This window comes from Hemiscyllium ocellatum, chromosome 2 (assembly GCF_020745735.1).
Source record: "Hemiscyllium ocellatum isolate sHemOce1 chromosome 2, sHemOce1.pat.X.cur, whole genome shotgun sequence".
Taxonomy (NCBI): domain Eukaryota; kingdom Metazoa; phylum Chordata; class Chondrichthyes; order Orectolobiformes; family Hemiscylliidae; genus Hemiscyllium; species Hemiscyllium ocellatum.
The window spans coordinates 124,504,643-124,519,154 of record NC_083402.1 but is presented as its reverse complement, the minus strand read 5'-3'; positions in this window follow the sequence as shown (position 1 = coordinate 124,519,154).

Here is a 14,512-nt window from a genome sequence, read left to right as displayed (position 1 = left end):
TCATCCCCATCACCAGTCCACACTGCTGTCACTCCCCAATCCCACTCATCCCCATCACCAGTCCACACTGCTGTCACTCCCCAGTCCCACTCATCCCCATCACCAGTCCACACCACTGTCACTCCCCAATCCCACTTACCCCCATCACCAGTCCACACTGTTGTCACTCCCCAATCCCACTCACCCCCATCACCAGTCCACACTGTTGTCACTCCCCAGTCCCACTCATCCCCATCACCAGTCCACCCGGCTGTCACTCCCCAATCCCACTTACCCCCATCACCAGTCCACACTGTTGTCACTCCCCAATCCCACTCACCGCCATCACCAGTCCACACTGCTGTCACTCCCCAGTCCCACTCATCCCCATCACCAGTCCACCCGGCTGTCACTCCCCAATCCCACTCACCCCCAACACCAGTCCACACCACTGTCACTCCCCAATCCCACTGATCCCCAACACCAGTCCACACTACTGTCACTCCCCAATCCCACTTACCCCCATCACCAGTCCACACTGTTGTCACTCCCCAATCTGCTCACCCCCATCACCAGTCCACACTGCTGTCACTCCCCAATCCCACTTACCCCCATCACCAGTCCACACTGCTGTCACTCCCCAGTCCCACTCACCCCCATCACCAGTCCACACTGCTGTTGCTTTGCAGTCTCACACACCCCCATCACCAGTCCACACTGTTGTTGCTCCCCAGTCCCACATACCCCCTTTCGCTAGTCCACCACTGCTGTTGCTCCCCAGTCCCACACACCCCTATCACCAGTCCACACAGCTGTTGCTTTGCAATCCCACTCATCCCCATCGCCCGTTCACCACTGCTGTTGCATGCCAATCCCAAATACCTCCATTGCCGGTTCACCACTGCTGCTGCTCCCCAGCCTGACACATCTCTAGCACTGGTCTGTCTGTTTCTGGAAATCTCTCCACAGACATTGCTCATTTACACCTCAATGCTGCCAATCCCCAGCCCCACAAACCTGCACCACTGGCTTGTCAGTTTCTCAGATCTCTCTATACTCAGTGTTCCTTTTCACCACACTGCTGCTGCCTCCCAGTCCTTCACAACTCCACCACTGGTGTGCCTGCTTCTCTTCCACCTCTTCCATGTCTTTTAACAATGCTGATTGCCTGTATAGATGTCCTCACCACTCCTATTCCTCTTGGTGATGCTGACCACCCGACTTTGGATCTTCAGCTCTCTTAATTATTATCATATTATTGTTTGTGGGAGTTTGCTATACTCAAATTGGTCATTCAGTTTCCTGCATTCCAACAATGACCATACTTAAAAACTACATATTTAGGTATAAAGTGCTTCAGTGCCCTGCAGTTGTGAAAGGTGCTATACAAATGTGTGTCTATCGTTCCTCATACTAAATTCTGTGTAATGAAATCCACAGCAGCAGAAGTAAACATTCACTATCATTTTCAGACCTTGTGCTCCAGTTGGAAAGAGACTCCCACCTGGAGCGAAAAACAAAAGATTCAGCAATGTGTTGTGCATGACAATCCGGCTATTAATTTAAACAGTTGGTAATTTATGCGGAGCGTTTGTGCAGATTTCTGACATACATTCCCAGAGCATTGTTCCCAGCCAGAGATTCAAGGTCAGAGCACGACCCCTTTAATATTAATTTTAGCAAAGACCGGGGAAATTTCAGGGCATATATTCCACAGGGTAGAATTTTAGCAGCTTCACGGTAAAATTTGGTATTTCAAGTCAGTGATTAATGCAGAGATAAGTGTCCCATATGCATGGATTAAATGCACCACCTGTGGCAGTTACTGAAAGGATGAAAGATTATGTTAAAGCAAAACCATGCAAATTGTAACATGCTGCACATTATCAGCGTATATAGATCAGATGCAGACTTGAACTCATGAGTATAGTCTGGCAGAAATCATTACGGATTCACACTCTTAAATAATAAATGTACATATATTACAATTTAAAATGAACACCTATATGACACAACTGCATAAAATGGATTAGAACCTTCCATCTTCTTCCACTTAATATAACATTACAATACTCGATGCAATACAGCAGTACACCTTTACCTTCTCACATAGGGGAAATTCTAACTTTTATTGACTTCAACACAAATGAAAATATCTGTACAACACTCCACAAAACATTAAAATGTCAGCAATCAGCTGTTTTAGGGATGTTAAAAGTGCTAGCCTCGTCTTATGGATTCCATTCTCTGAAAAAGGGTTTGAATCCACAATCTTCTGAATGAGAGATGAAATTGCAGAGACGAGACTGTGCAGGACCCACTTAAGTTGGTAAATTATTTTAGAAGAATAGGTTAATTATACCTTGAGTCCAAGAATAGCGACTGAGCATGTGCAAAAAGAAAAATGTTGTAGGTCAGATCATTTATAGGGAACTGGAGCCTAAGTCTGTAAAGCTTCAGCAGCATGCTGTTTCTATAACTATGCCTTCTAAATACTTACATTGAATAAACCAAATGAAAGCTTTTCACAATAATGTAAGCATCACATTACTATATGATAGCTGCAGTACCAGACCCACAGAATTGGAGACAAACAGTATTAAAATCCTGAACTGCAGTCTAGTGACACCAGGTATAATCATGAGGGGCATGGATAGGGTGATAGCTAAGGTCTTTTTCACAGGGTAGGGTAGTCCAAAACTAGAGGCCATAGATTTAAAGTGAGAGGGAAAAGATATAAAAGAAACCTCAGGGGCAACTTTTTTCACACAGAGGGTGGTACGTGTATGGAATGAGCTGTCAGAGCAAATGGTGGAGGCACTTACAATATTTAAAAGGCATCTGGATGGGTACATGAATAGAAAGGATTTAGAGGGATATAGACCAAATGTTGTCAAACGGGACGAGATTAGTTTAAGATATCCAGTCGGCACGGATGAGTTGTATTGAAAAATCTGTTTCCGTGCTGTACATCTCTATGACTCTATGATTCTAAATTGTGAGGCCAGTCCAGAGATCCATTGCCAGAAATGGGGGAAATACCTGAAGTGAAGCTCAACAGCAACAGGAAGCAGCTAGCAACACACATCAAGGCTCATCTGGGCACTGAGCTATAGAGGGAAAGCCATGCAAAGACAGGAACATCATCAGACAATGTCCACAGCATAGTGTATGTCAATCAACAAGGCAAGAGGTAATCAATTGGCCAAGTGGGCAAAACGTTACAGTAAATCAAAGCTACTTACTGGAATGAGAAAGAACTGAGTGCTCGGGAAATTCACCAACGGCAAGTGTGTGAGGCAACAGAATGTGTTCAACAACACTAAGAAACCCCACCAGTAGGAAGTTTCCTCATCGTGCCAAACCTGTTAATGCTGAATACTCAAGCTTGCTATAGGTTAAACCATTTCCTAATGCTGAAGCACCAATAGGACATTTCAACTGAGAACAAGGAAGTTTACCAACAGACCATTTCAGTCTGCATCCGTGGTACTGAGGGTGAAGAGGCATTCTTCTTGAGAATAGTGGCAGTTCAACAGAAGCTAAGAAAAAGCTATTCAGGACAAAGGAGATATCTAAATGAAATTTGAATTTTGCCTGTATTCAGCATTCACAAATTGTTTCTGTCCAAATAAGTGCTTCCAACTGAATCCCTGGTACAATCTTTCAAAGCATTCAAACTTTCTCTCAGCAAAGGCAAAGTGAGCCAAACTGTGGAAACTTCTTGAGACTCAGGAGGCCTTGTAAAGATTGGAGTTGACCATGAAAAGAGCTTGAGTGGATCAACCTTAAAGAAGAGCTGGAACAATCTGATTAGCTCAAAGAGTCATTGCTGAGCTCAAAGCCCAGCTATTAGCAGTTACATTTCACAATCAAGTCTTAGGCACTGAGAAAAAAAAACAGGCTACAGCACGTTTTCTGAAATTCTCTACATAGCCAATGTACCCATGCAACTGATACAGTAAAAAGATGCATTAGTGCGGAAAAGATCTGTCTTTCATAGAAATGTTAAAATTTCAAAAACAATCTGAACTATTATCTGTGAAAAGCTCTCAGCTGAAGTACTAAGTGATAAGCTTTTGCTTAAGATGATATTCTTGGAGAGAGAACAAAAATCTTCATTTCCATTTACAGGACAGTATAGTAGTGAAGCAAGCCCATGTTAAGAACAGAGATGCAGGCAACATAAAGATGATCTTTTAACAAAGGGCATAAAAATATAGTGAGCAGTAAACCAGATCAACATCCTGCTGAAGACCGCAATGCTACGTAGGAACTTGTGAGGGATCCTGGTCCAGAGACTATTTCCTCACATATGATTAAGCGCTACTACTTCCTGATAGGGTTCCAGAAGTTCTCCTGCTCATAAAGAAGCTGCCATCCCACTCCACTCCTACCAGACCACAAGGAAGCCCAGGTATTCACAATCATCTCCAAGGAGGCTCCAACAACACTTGAGAAGCTTAATATCATCCAGGACAAAGCAGTGTGCCTGATTGGCACCCCATCCACAAAAATCCACTCCTTCCACCAGCCATGTTCAGTAGCAGCAGTGTGTACTATCCACAAAATGCACTGCAGAAATTCACCAAACATCCTCAGACAGAACTTTTCCAAACTCAGGACCAATTCCATCTAGAAGGATAAGGCAGTAGGTACGAGGGTACACCAACTCCTGCATGTTCCCCTCCAAGCCACTCACATCCTGACTTGAAAATATATCACTATTCCTTCACTATTGTTGGGTCAAAATCCTGAAATTCTCTCCCAAAGAGCATGGTGGGTCAATCCACAGCACATGGGCTGCAGCGATTCAAGAAGGCAGCTCACCACAACCTACTGAAGGGTAACTAGGGATGAGCAATAAATGTTGGCTACCCAGTCATGCTCATATCCTACGAATGAATTTAAAAAGAATTTGGCAGAGGAGATGTATAACAGCAAATATAGAGTAGATTGTTAATTACACCTTGACTCTAAAAATAACAAATAAGCATGTGCAAAAGGAGCCATGTCATTTTTTTATTTTTAATTAGATTCCCTACAGTGTGGAAACAGGCCCTTCAACCCAACCAGGCCACACCGACCCTCCAAAGAGTAACCCACCTAGACACATTTCCCTTTGACTAATGCACCTAGCACTATGGGCAATTTAGCTTGGCCAATTCATCTAACCTGCACATCTTTGGACTGTAGGCAGAAACCAGAGCACCCAGAGGAAACCCACGCAGACACGGGGAGAATGTGCAAACTCTACACAGACAGTCACCCGAGGCTGGAATCAAACCTGGGGCCCTGCTGCTGTGAGGCAGCAGTGCTAACCACTGAGCCACCATGCCGCCCAAAGACACATAGACCTGCAGTCTAAGTCTATAAAAGCATCAGATGAGGAGGAGCTAGTGTTGGACAGGGGTGGATGAAGTTAAAAATTACGCAACACCAGGTTGTAGTCCAACAGGTTTATTTGGAAGTACTAGCTTACAGAGGGCTGCTAAACAGACAGGATCATAAGACACTGAATTTATTACGTCAGGCAACTGGTAATAAATTGAACAAACCTAGATTTCTGTTAAGCCTTTCATCTTTTAGAATAGGTTTCAGGTTTTGATTTATTAATATGTAAATCCCAGAGCTTCCTTCAAGTCACATTCATGTAGGCCCTCTCTCATACACACGCATGGGCTTATACTCCATCACACACACACATACACCCTACCAAGCACACAGGCACTCACATGTACACACACACATGCACACAATCACACTCTCCCTCACATGCACACACAGACACATAAATAATTCTATGAGGTGAATTTGCAATTGCAGAATTGTATTTGCAGATACATTCTATTTTGTTCAGAAAGCTGCAGGCAGTCAATGCAGACAGTCAATCAATATGATATTTTATAAGTTCCTACTTTGGAAAAAGAACCAATTTGACTCAAGATTGGAATGCAGACAGACTCTAGCTCTTTCTTGAAATAACTCAATAGGCCATGTTGACAAGAGAGAATAAAAGCATATCTATCAAAACAGGAATGGGACTTTACCTGAACATTTTTTGCCACATTCCACAGTTTTAGTTTCACAATTTGCACAGTCAATATAATCAATTTTGTGTGTTCCTGAAAGACAAAAACTGTAACTAAATAAATGTCCTATATTTTTAATTACTTAATATTTCAAAGTTAACAAAAATTGCAAACTTGTTTCCCTTTTGTTCTCTACGGTGGATTATGGGAGAATAATATTATGTACTACCACATCACATTGCAAACACCTGTGAATTTAAATAAGCCCAGTAATATAGTAGCTATTATAGACTTTACTGCAGCTGAACAACTTCCTGACACTGGTGTGCCCAAAAAAAATCTAATTTCTGTCTCTGGGAACCAGAAATTTAGAAAATACCTTTAGTGAGTCACTGAAAGATTTTAACTTTGATCGCGTCTCAAAACAACAAAGATCGAACCCCACAATAATAACTCACTATTTAAATTGCATACAGATCGCACACTCACTTAGAATGCTCATGACTTTGGAGGGAATGCAGTCTAGTTTGGAAAGAATAACACCTGGATTTCATGAGTTAAATTACAAAGGAAAGATTATACAAAATAAGATTGCATTCTCAGGAATTTAGAAAGGTAACAAGGGATGTGGTAGACATCTCCAGAAATTAAGGGGAACATATATGGTAGATAAAGAAGTGTGACAGCCAATTTGCACACAGTGAATTAATGATTAAAATAGAATTAGATTGCTCTCCAAGGCTCTACTGCAAACAACACCAAGGAGAAAACAAAAGATCAGGACATTAAAGCAAGTCATAGGGCCTTAAGTCATAAAAGCACAGAAGGAGACAATTTAGCCAAGTCCATGTTGATTCAGAAATGTTTTCAGTTATTAGTAATGAAAATATTGGAAATGGGGGAAAAAAGGCTACTTGCCCAACACATTAAGTCATCACAGTGGAAGTTTTGGTGGAAGGATATTTGGAGGTGATGAATCTTCTCAGAATGCATTCATGCAGACCTCTTTGATGACGTGTTCTGGCCAATAGTTTCAAGGCCTACTGGGAAAGTAGGATCAGCTTAATCTTGGGTTATCTGGAGCTTTTTTCCTGTCAGTACAGAATTTCAATATTGCTGAAAAGGAGGATATGTTGTTGAAACTTTTGTTGTGCATGCATCAGGACAGATGCAAGAATGCCAAATTTCAAACAATCAAAACAATGTGTGCATCAGGAGCCGATTAGCACCCTTTTCTCCTATAGAGTAAATTGTTATGGCCATTCAAACTTTTGTATTCATTCATGTGTCTTGATGAGTCCAAGATGAAAAGTTTCAGTAATATGTCCCTCTTTTAAGCAAAACTTCAGTTCCAGTCTGTTGACTGCAGTTCGTCATCAGGTAAGCCTTGTCTTGCCCAAGCAACAGAGCCAATTAAACATAAGGCCAGATCATGGCAGAGCCCATGGGCAATGTGGATCTGTCTTCTATTACTTAGCAATGAGCTGTGCTACAATGCCCCCAAAACCCTCATCATATGTTTCTGGCAAAAGTATGCATGGATTGTTTCTATGCTACTGGACTGTGCAAAGTGAATTAATAGCGAAAGCACTTACCACAGTGTTCAGAGCAGACACGTAGAGCTGATGGAGAGAAAGGAAACACTTATAAGTCAAGCAATTTCCACTTCTGCTCCAATAACTCAGAATAACTCAGTGTTTTGCCTTTCACATAATTCATGTAAACTGAGACAAGAACCATTTTTCCAAACCTAAAGTATGATCTGAAATGTCTGCTAAGTTCAACTTTCAAACAATATGGGACATTTGGATATTGTTCCATTTCATTTTTCATGCAGATTGAAGAATAAAATGTAAAAGATTTGTGGTGAAGCAATTAGTGAAAATTATTTTCACTAGTCAGTAACTAGAATCAAGTTAAGTGTTGAACCAAAAGAAATGACGGGAAAGGTTACCATGACAATGAGGATTTGAAGGAAGTGGAATGTTGAACTAGGAGGAGTGTTGAAAACAAAATCTTTCATAACTGTTAAATGGAAATTGGAAACATGTGCATTGTCAATGACTTGAAATCCCTAAACTAAACATCATGGAAAGGATTGTGTTTTTATTTCTGAAGAATTAGAGTAATGGTTAGTGTAGGACTGGAGGGCTGGTTTTCTGAATAACCTTTCATGGATTGAAGACTTAGTGGTGTTCTAGGCAAAATAAGTGCATCCAGAAAAATTGTGGGGAGAGCAGTTGGAATTACAGCAAGTTTTGGGGGCTAGCATTGGAGAATCGCATCGGGAAGAAGTAGCAGAGTGGGATCAAGTTTTTCTACCACACCATTTGTGAGTTTGCAGTTTTCACATGGTCATGTGCTTGTTCAGGACCATCACAGCTAACTGAATTTTATATGTCACTAGACTTGACCTTGTATCGACTATTTCTCTTACGCAGGCAGGGCCACTCCCATGTTCCCCACACCAAACTTGGTCACTTGAAGTAAACTGTCTCTTTTGCTGAAAGGGATCTTGTGTCCAGCATTGGCATTCCTGATTCCATTTCACTCTCCCCGCGCTGCAGGTCAGGAAAATCAGATTTAACCTGGTGCAAAATCTTCTCGCCATTAGCAGCTCTGCTGGAACTATCCCTGTAGTTGCATGAGGGGTGGTCCTACAATCAAATAGTAACCGGGACAGTTTGCTATGTAATGAAGGTGTAGTCTTTTTCTTCAGGCCTGCCTTTAAAGTTTGGACTGCTCTTTCTGCCAGACCGTTGAATGATGGATGGTATGGAGCTGTCCTGTCGAATACCATTTGACTTTAAGAAATATTCAAATTCCCTGCTGGTAAGCAAGGCCCATTATCTGTGACAAACACTTCCATGAGTCTTATCTTGCAAAAGATGTGCACAATCTTTCTATCGTCATCCCAGTGTTTGACAAATGAACCCTATGCACATCCAGCCAGTTTGAATGAGTGTCCACAATGACTAAGAATATTGAGCCCATAAAAGGACCTGCATAGTCAAGGTGTCACTGAGTTCGGGGTTTACCCACCCATTCGCATGAATGCGGAGGAGCTACTGGCAGTAATGTTTGTCCTTGTTGGCATTCTGGGTACTGCTCCACCAACACAGCTATGTCTGCATCTAATCCTGGCCACCAAACATAACTTCTAATTAACATCTTCATCTTGGATGACTGTGGTGGAGTACAGCCTGTATCTTGTAGTGGCTTTTGCTCACTATGATCACTCTTGCTCCCCATAATAATGTGCCATCCTCTACAGGATTTCAGTTCTGGTTGTCACAGCCCTTTGGTTTCCCCCATCACCACAAGCTGTTTCAGTTTTACCAGGGCCGGATTTTTCTACATCCAAAGCCCGATATTATCAGCTGTATCCAGAAAATGTAAAACCATTGCAGACACTTCCAGTGGCAATACCACCAGCAGAGTATCTGCTAACGGGAGGTGGTTCAATGTATTGGCATTTGCTACTTAGCCTCTGGACAGTGTTCCAACTTGTAATTATATGCACTTACTATTTACAATGCTGACCGTTCTTTAAGAGTTGATGCAAAGATGTCTGGATGGAGACCAGGTTACATGTGAACTTTCTGTATTAATTCACAAGCCCAAGGAAAGTTCTTAACTCCAGTGCAGACATGGGAGCTGGGACAAATTTGGTCACCCTCACTTTAATTTTCAACAAATGTAACCCAGTCTAGTTGACTCTGTAGCCCAAGTAGGTCACTTGGGTGCCTGAAACACACATTTTAAGGCATATGTCCTTCGATAGCACTTACCTGCCTGGGAGAAACACCTAAGGACAATATCAAGTTTTCTGAAGCTCTTTATTGGTCTTCCCTGTCACTAGCACAATGTTTAGGTAAATGGATAGACGTTGTAAAACGTTCTTCATCATCCACTGAAAAATTGCACTCTGACAATATCCCAAATGGCAGTCTTCTATATTGGTACAAATCCTTATGGATGTTAATAGTAACATATTTCTGGGAATCCTCATCTATTTGCAATTGCAAGTACACATGGCTCATGTCTAGCTTCATGAAAGACAGGCCACTTGCCAACATTGTATATAAATTCTCAATGCAAAGCACTGGGTACCTATCCAGCTGTGAAAAGTAGATTACCATTTGTTTAAAATCGTCACAAAGGCAAACTGACCCATTGGGCTTCATAATCAGTATGACTGGTGCTGCCCATTCCACACACTGGACCGGTTTGTTGATTCTCACTTTCCAAACCTCTGATTTCTGTCTATAATTTTGTTCCAAAGGCAAATGGCACTGGACAGGCCTTGCAGATTATGGAATTGCCTCCTGGTCAACATGCAAGGTGGCCTTGGCTCCTTTGATCATCCTGAGACCTTCCTGACAAACTTCTGGGTTTTAAATAGGACTTCACTGAGGCAGACATTTTCTAATTGAAAAATGTTGAGGCCAACTTTTAAACTTTCCAAACCAATTTTACCCCAAGCTTGGGCCTGAGCCTTTTACTATAATCAGTGGTAACTGAACTAGCTGCTTCACATAAGAGACCAGAATCAAAGTTATACTCTTATTCTGTAAAGGTTCCCAGTATAAATTCTCAGCCTCACCAAAGTTTTGCACAAACTTAAGGAATGGCATCCAGAGCGAATTTTGTTAACGACTGGCTTTGCAATTGCTGAAACGACCACGCAGTTAACGACCTCCTTTGGAACGAGGTGACCGTGTAAACAGACATTTACTTTGATTGGTTTTAATTTGCTAAGCAGTTTAACTATTCTAAACCAGACATAGGTGGATCTTCTAGGGTGTGCATGCTCCTGGATACCAACCTATGAGTTCTCTTACTTAAATTAGGTCCAGTGGGACTCAGTTCCTGAAGAAAATGTTAACTATTTAGCCAAGATTTGGCTTTGCTTTGGGATTTTGCTGTGGGCTGAGCTAATGTCCCTCTGTTCAGAATATGTCCTAAATGAGGCTACGCAATTGTTTTCACTCAGGTGGTATTCCCCAAGTTCAATCAGAGTGGTGAGAATTTCCATTTCTATTGGAATACCCTGAAATTTATTTGCTCCACTTGCTGCATTTTTCAATGATAATGCCAGTTGTAGTGCCTGTTTGAAATCCAGCTGGGCTTTAGGTAGTGGGCACTTTTGCATAGTTACATCATTAAGCCCACATATCAAATGGTCTCTCAGCATCTCATTAAAGATTAAACCAAAGTCATAAACTTCTGTCTGTCCTCTTGACCTCATTAAAAATCCCGATACTGATTCCCTGAGTTTTTGAATTGCTGAGTAAAACTGATTTTTACTCAGAATTGGAGAAGACTTTGGATCATAATATTTCTTAAATAAATCCATCAACCCTTGAAAGGGTTTTGTATCTGGTGTATCAGGGAAACTTAGGCTCCTAATAAATGAAAAAAAACAGCAGGTTTACAAGCTGTCAGGTGAATTACTCATTGCTTTTCATCTGCCCCAGTATCAGTTACCTGGAGATAAAAAAAATGCATTCTTTCCACATACTGAGCCTAGTCTCTGATGGCAGGATTGAATGAGTCAAGTTTCCCAAATAACAGCATGATGCCAGAAATGCTTAAACCCAACTCATAGATGACTGTTGCAAGCACATTTCTTCAGGAGCATGCTCGTCTCTCCTACCACTGAAGTAACTCCACAGAAGCCAGCATCTGGTCACCAAGTCACCCTTTATTTACAGATGGAAGGTCCTTGACACTGAGCCAGTTCCCTCAGAGCCAGTTCTCAGCATGAACAGGACATTTGACATTCCTGTTCCCATCTGTCAGGCAGGGCTCCCTGATTGGACAGGATTAGCAGTCCCAATCAGGGAACTCAAATTCTATGAGGTCTACCTGGCTGACCTCGTTACAATCACTACATACAGCTCCTTTTCGGTTTTCTCTTTTGATTTGGACTGAGCCTTTGCTTGCACAGGAGCCTTTTATTATCTTGTATATTTTCAATCTCTGATATCTATTACCATTAAGCTACAGGATCTCACATTATGCTTGAATAATATATTTATGCTCAAGACCAATAAGCTGCATTGTCTGGGAATCCCCTTAAACATAGTTAGCTCCACACTGCTAATCTTTGACTTGTCTTTGAGAACAATTGACACACCTCAAACAGAAATGGAATTATAACTTAAATCTGATAGTTGAGAGCTGTACTTACATTCCTTAATGGCTTCATTTATTTGTTCAACTTCAGATCTTTTTATTCGTTGTAAAGCTTTGGGGAAGTAACCTGAAATGGTACCACAGATATAGTAACAAAATGATGAATCATTAATATCCGAAGTAATGTGCTGAAACATTCCAAAGTAGAACTTTCACCACTAGATGTGAAAATGCCTGTGAGTTGGTTTATTGCATACTCCATGCAGAAGAAGAGGAAAATAGGGAGGTGTACACAACAAATGTCCAATTGACACTGTCTGCTTCCTACCAGGCAGTAAAATATAACATCTAACCTTCAGTTTCAAAGCAACAATGAATATAAGACTGTCACTAATAAATTCAGCACGGAATTCTGTTGTTTTAACCCAGATGTAGATCAGTAGGAGAATCTATAGTCAGGGATCACATTTTAAAATAAGGGGTCCCACTTAAGACAGAGATGAATATATTATTTTCTCACAGAGGGCAATGAGTCTTTGGAATGCTCTTCCTCAAGAGGCAGTGGAAGCAACGCCTTTAATTTTTTTTAAGGCAGATTTGGATAGATTTTTGGTTGGCAAGGGAGGAAAACTGAGTTTCTAATCAGATCAGCTATGCTTTATTTAAATGGCAGAGCAGGCTTGAGAGGTCAAGTGGGCATCTCCTGCTCCTAACTTGTACAGTTATATGTGGCACTTGGAAGTGTCTGAGGAAGGGTCTAATACAATACTGACGTAGCAGCCAAAGGCTACACATATAGTTTGTTAACTTCGCCAAACAGGAAGGGAGGCTGGGTACAATGGCCAAGTAAAACTCTGAAATCGCAAAGCCCATACACCAGACTCACTGCAAATCCTGTGGCCAGGTGCTAATGACATTAGCATAGTGTAGAAGGCAAGTTATTTTGGACAGACATATTCCCAATGACTTACCCACTAAACAAAGAAGAGCCCTGACAGAAAGGAACCAGGTTCTACTACACAAAGAAACTAACAGTGGCATGCCATCTAAATGATTAAGTCTTGTTTCAAACTATTAAATGTATCTCCCTGATTGGCCAGAATGAGGTGACTGGGGAGAGAATAGACCCCCTCAAAGATCAGCAAGGCAACCTTTGTGTGGAACCACAGGAGATGGGGGAGATATTAAACGAGTATTTTGCATCAGTGTTTACTGTGGAAAAGGACATGGAAGATATAGAATGTGGTGACATCTTGAAAAATGTCCATATAACAGAAGAGGAAGTGCTTGATGTCTTGAAACACATAAAAATGGATAAATCTTGAGGACCTGATCAGGTATACCCTAGAACTCTGCAGGAAGCAAGGGAAGTAATTGCTGGGCCCCTTGATGAGATATTTGTATCATCAATAGTCACAGGTGAGGTGCTGGAAGACTGGAGGTTGGCTAATGTGGTGACACTGTTTAACAAAGGTTGTAAGGACAAGCCAAGGAACAACAGACTGGTGAGCCTGACATCAGTGGTGGAGGTAATCCTGAGGGATAGGATTTACATGTATTTGGAAAGGCAAGGACTGATTAGGGATTGTCAATGTCGCTTTGTGCATGGGAGATCATGTCTCACAAACTCAACTGAGTATTTTGAAGAAGTAACAAAGAGGATTGATGAAGGCAAAGCAGTGGACGTGATCTATATGGACTTCAGTAAGGTGTTCAACAAGGTTCCGCATGTGAGATTGATTAGCAAGGTTAGCTATCATGGAATACAAGGAGAACTAACAGAACTGGTTCAAAGGTAGAAGGCAGAGGTGGTGGTGGAGGGTTGCTTTCAGACTGGAGGCCTGTGACCAGTGGAGTGCCACAAGGATCAGTGCTGGGTCCACTACTTTTCATCATTTATATAAATGATTTGGATGTGAGCATAAGAGGATTGTTAGTAAGTTTGCAGAGGACACCAAAATTGGAGGTATAGTGGACAGCGAAGAAGGTTACCTCAGGTAACAATGGGATCTTAATCAGATGGGACAATGGGTTGAGAAGTGACAGATGGATTATAATTTAGCTAAATGCAAGGTGCTGCATTTTAGGAAAGCAAATCTCAGCAAAACTTATTAAGTTAATTGTAAGGTCCTTGGGAGTGTTGCTGAACAAAGAGACCTTGTAGTGCAGGTTTATAGTTCCTTGAAAGTGTAGTTGCAGGTTGATAGAATAGTGAAGAAGGCATTTGGTATGCTTTCCTTTATTGGTCAGTGTATTGAGTACAGGAATTGGGAGGTAATGTTGTGGCTGTACAGGATATTGGTTAGGCTTTTTTGGAATATTGTGCGCAATTCTGGTTCCCTTCCTATCGGAAGAATGTT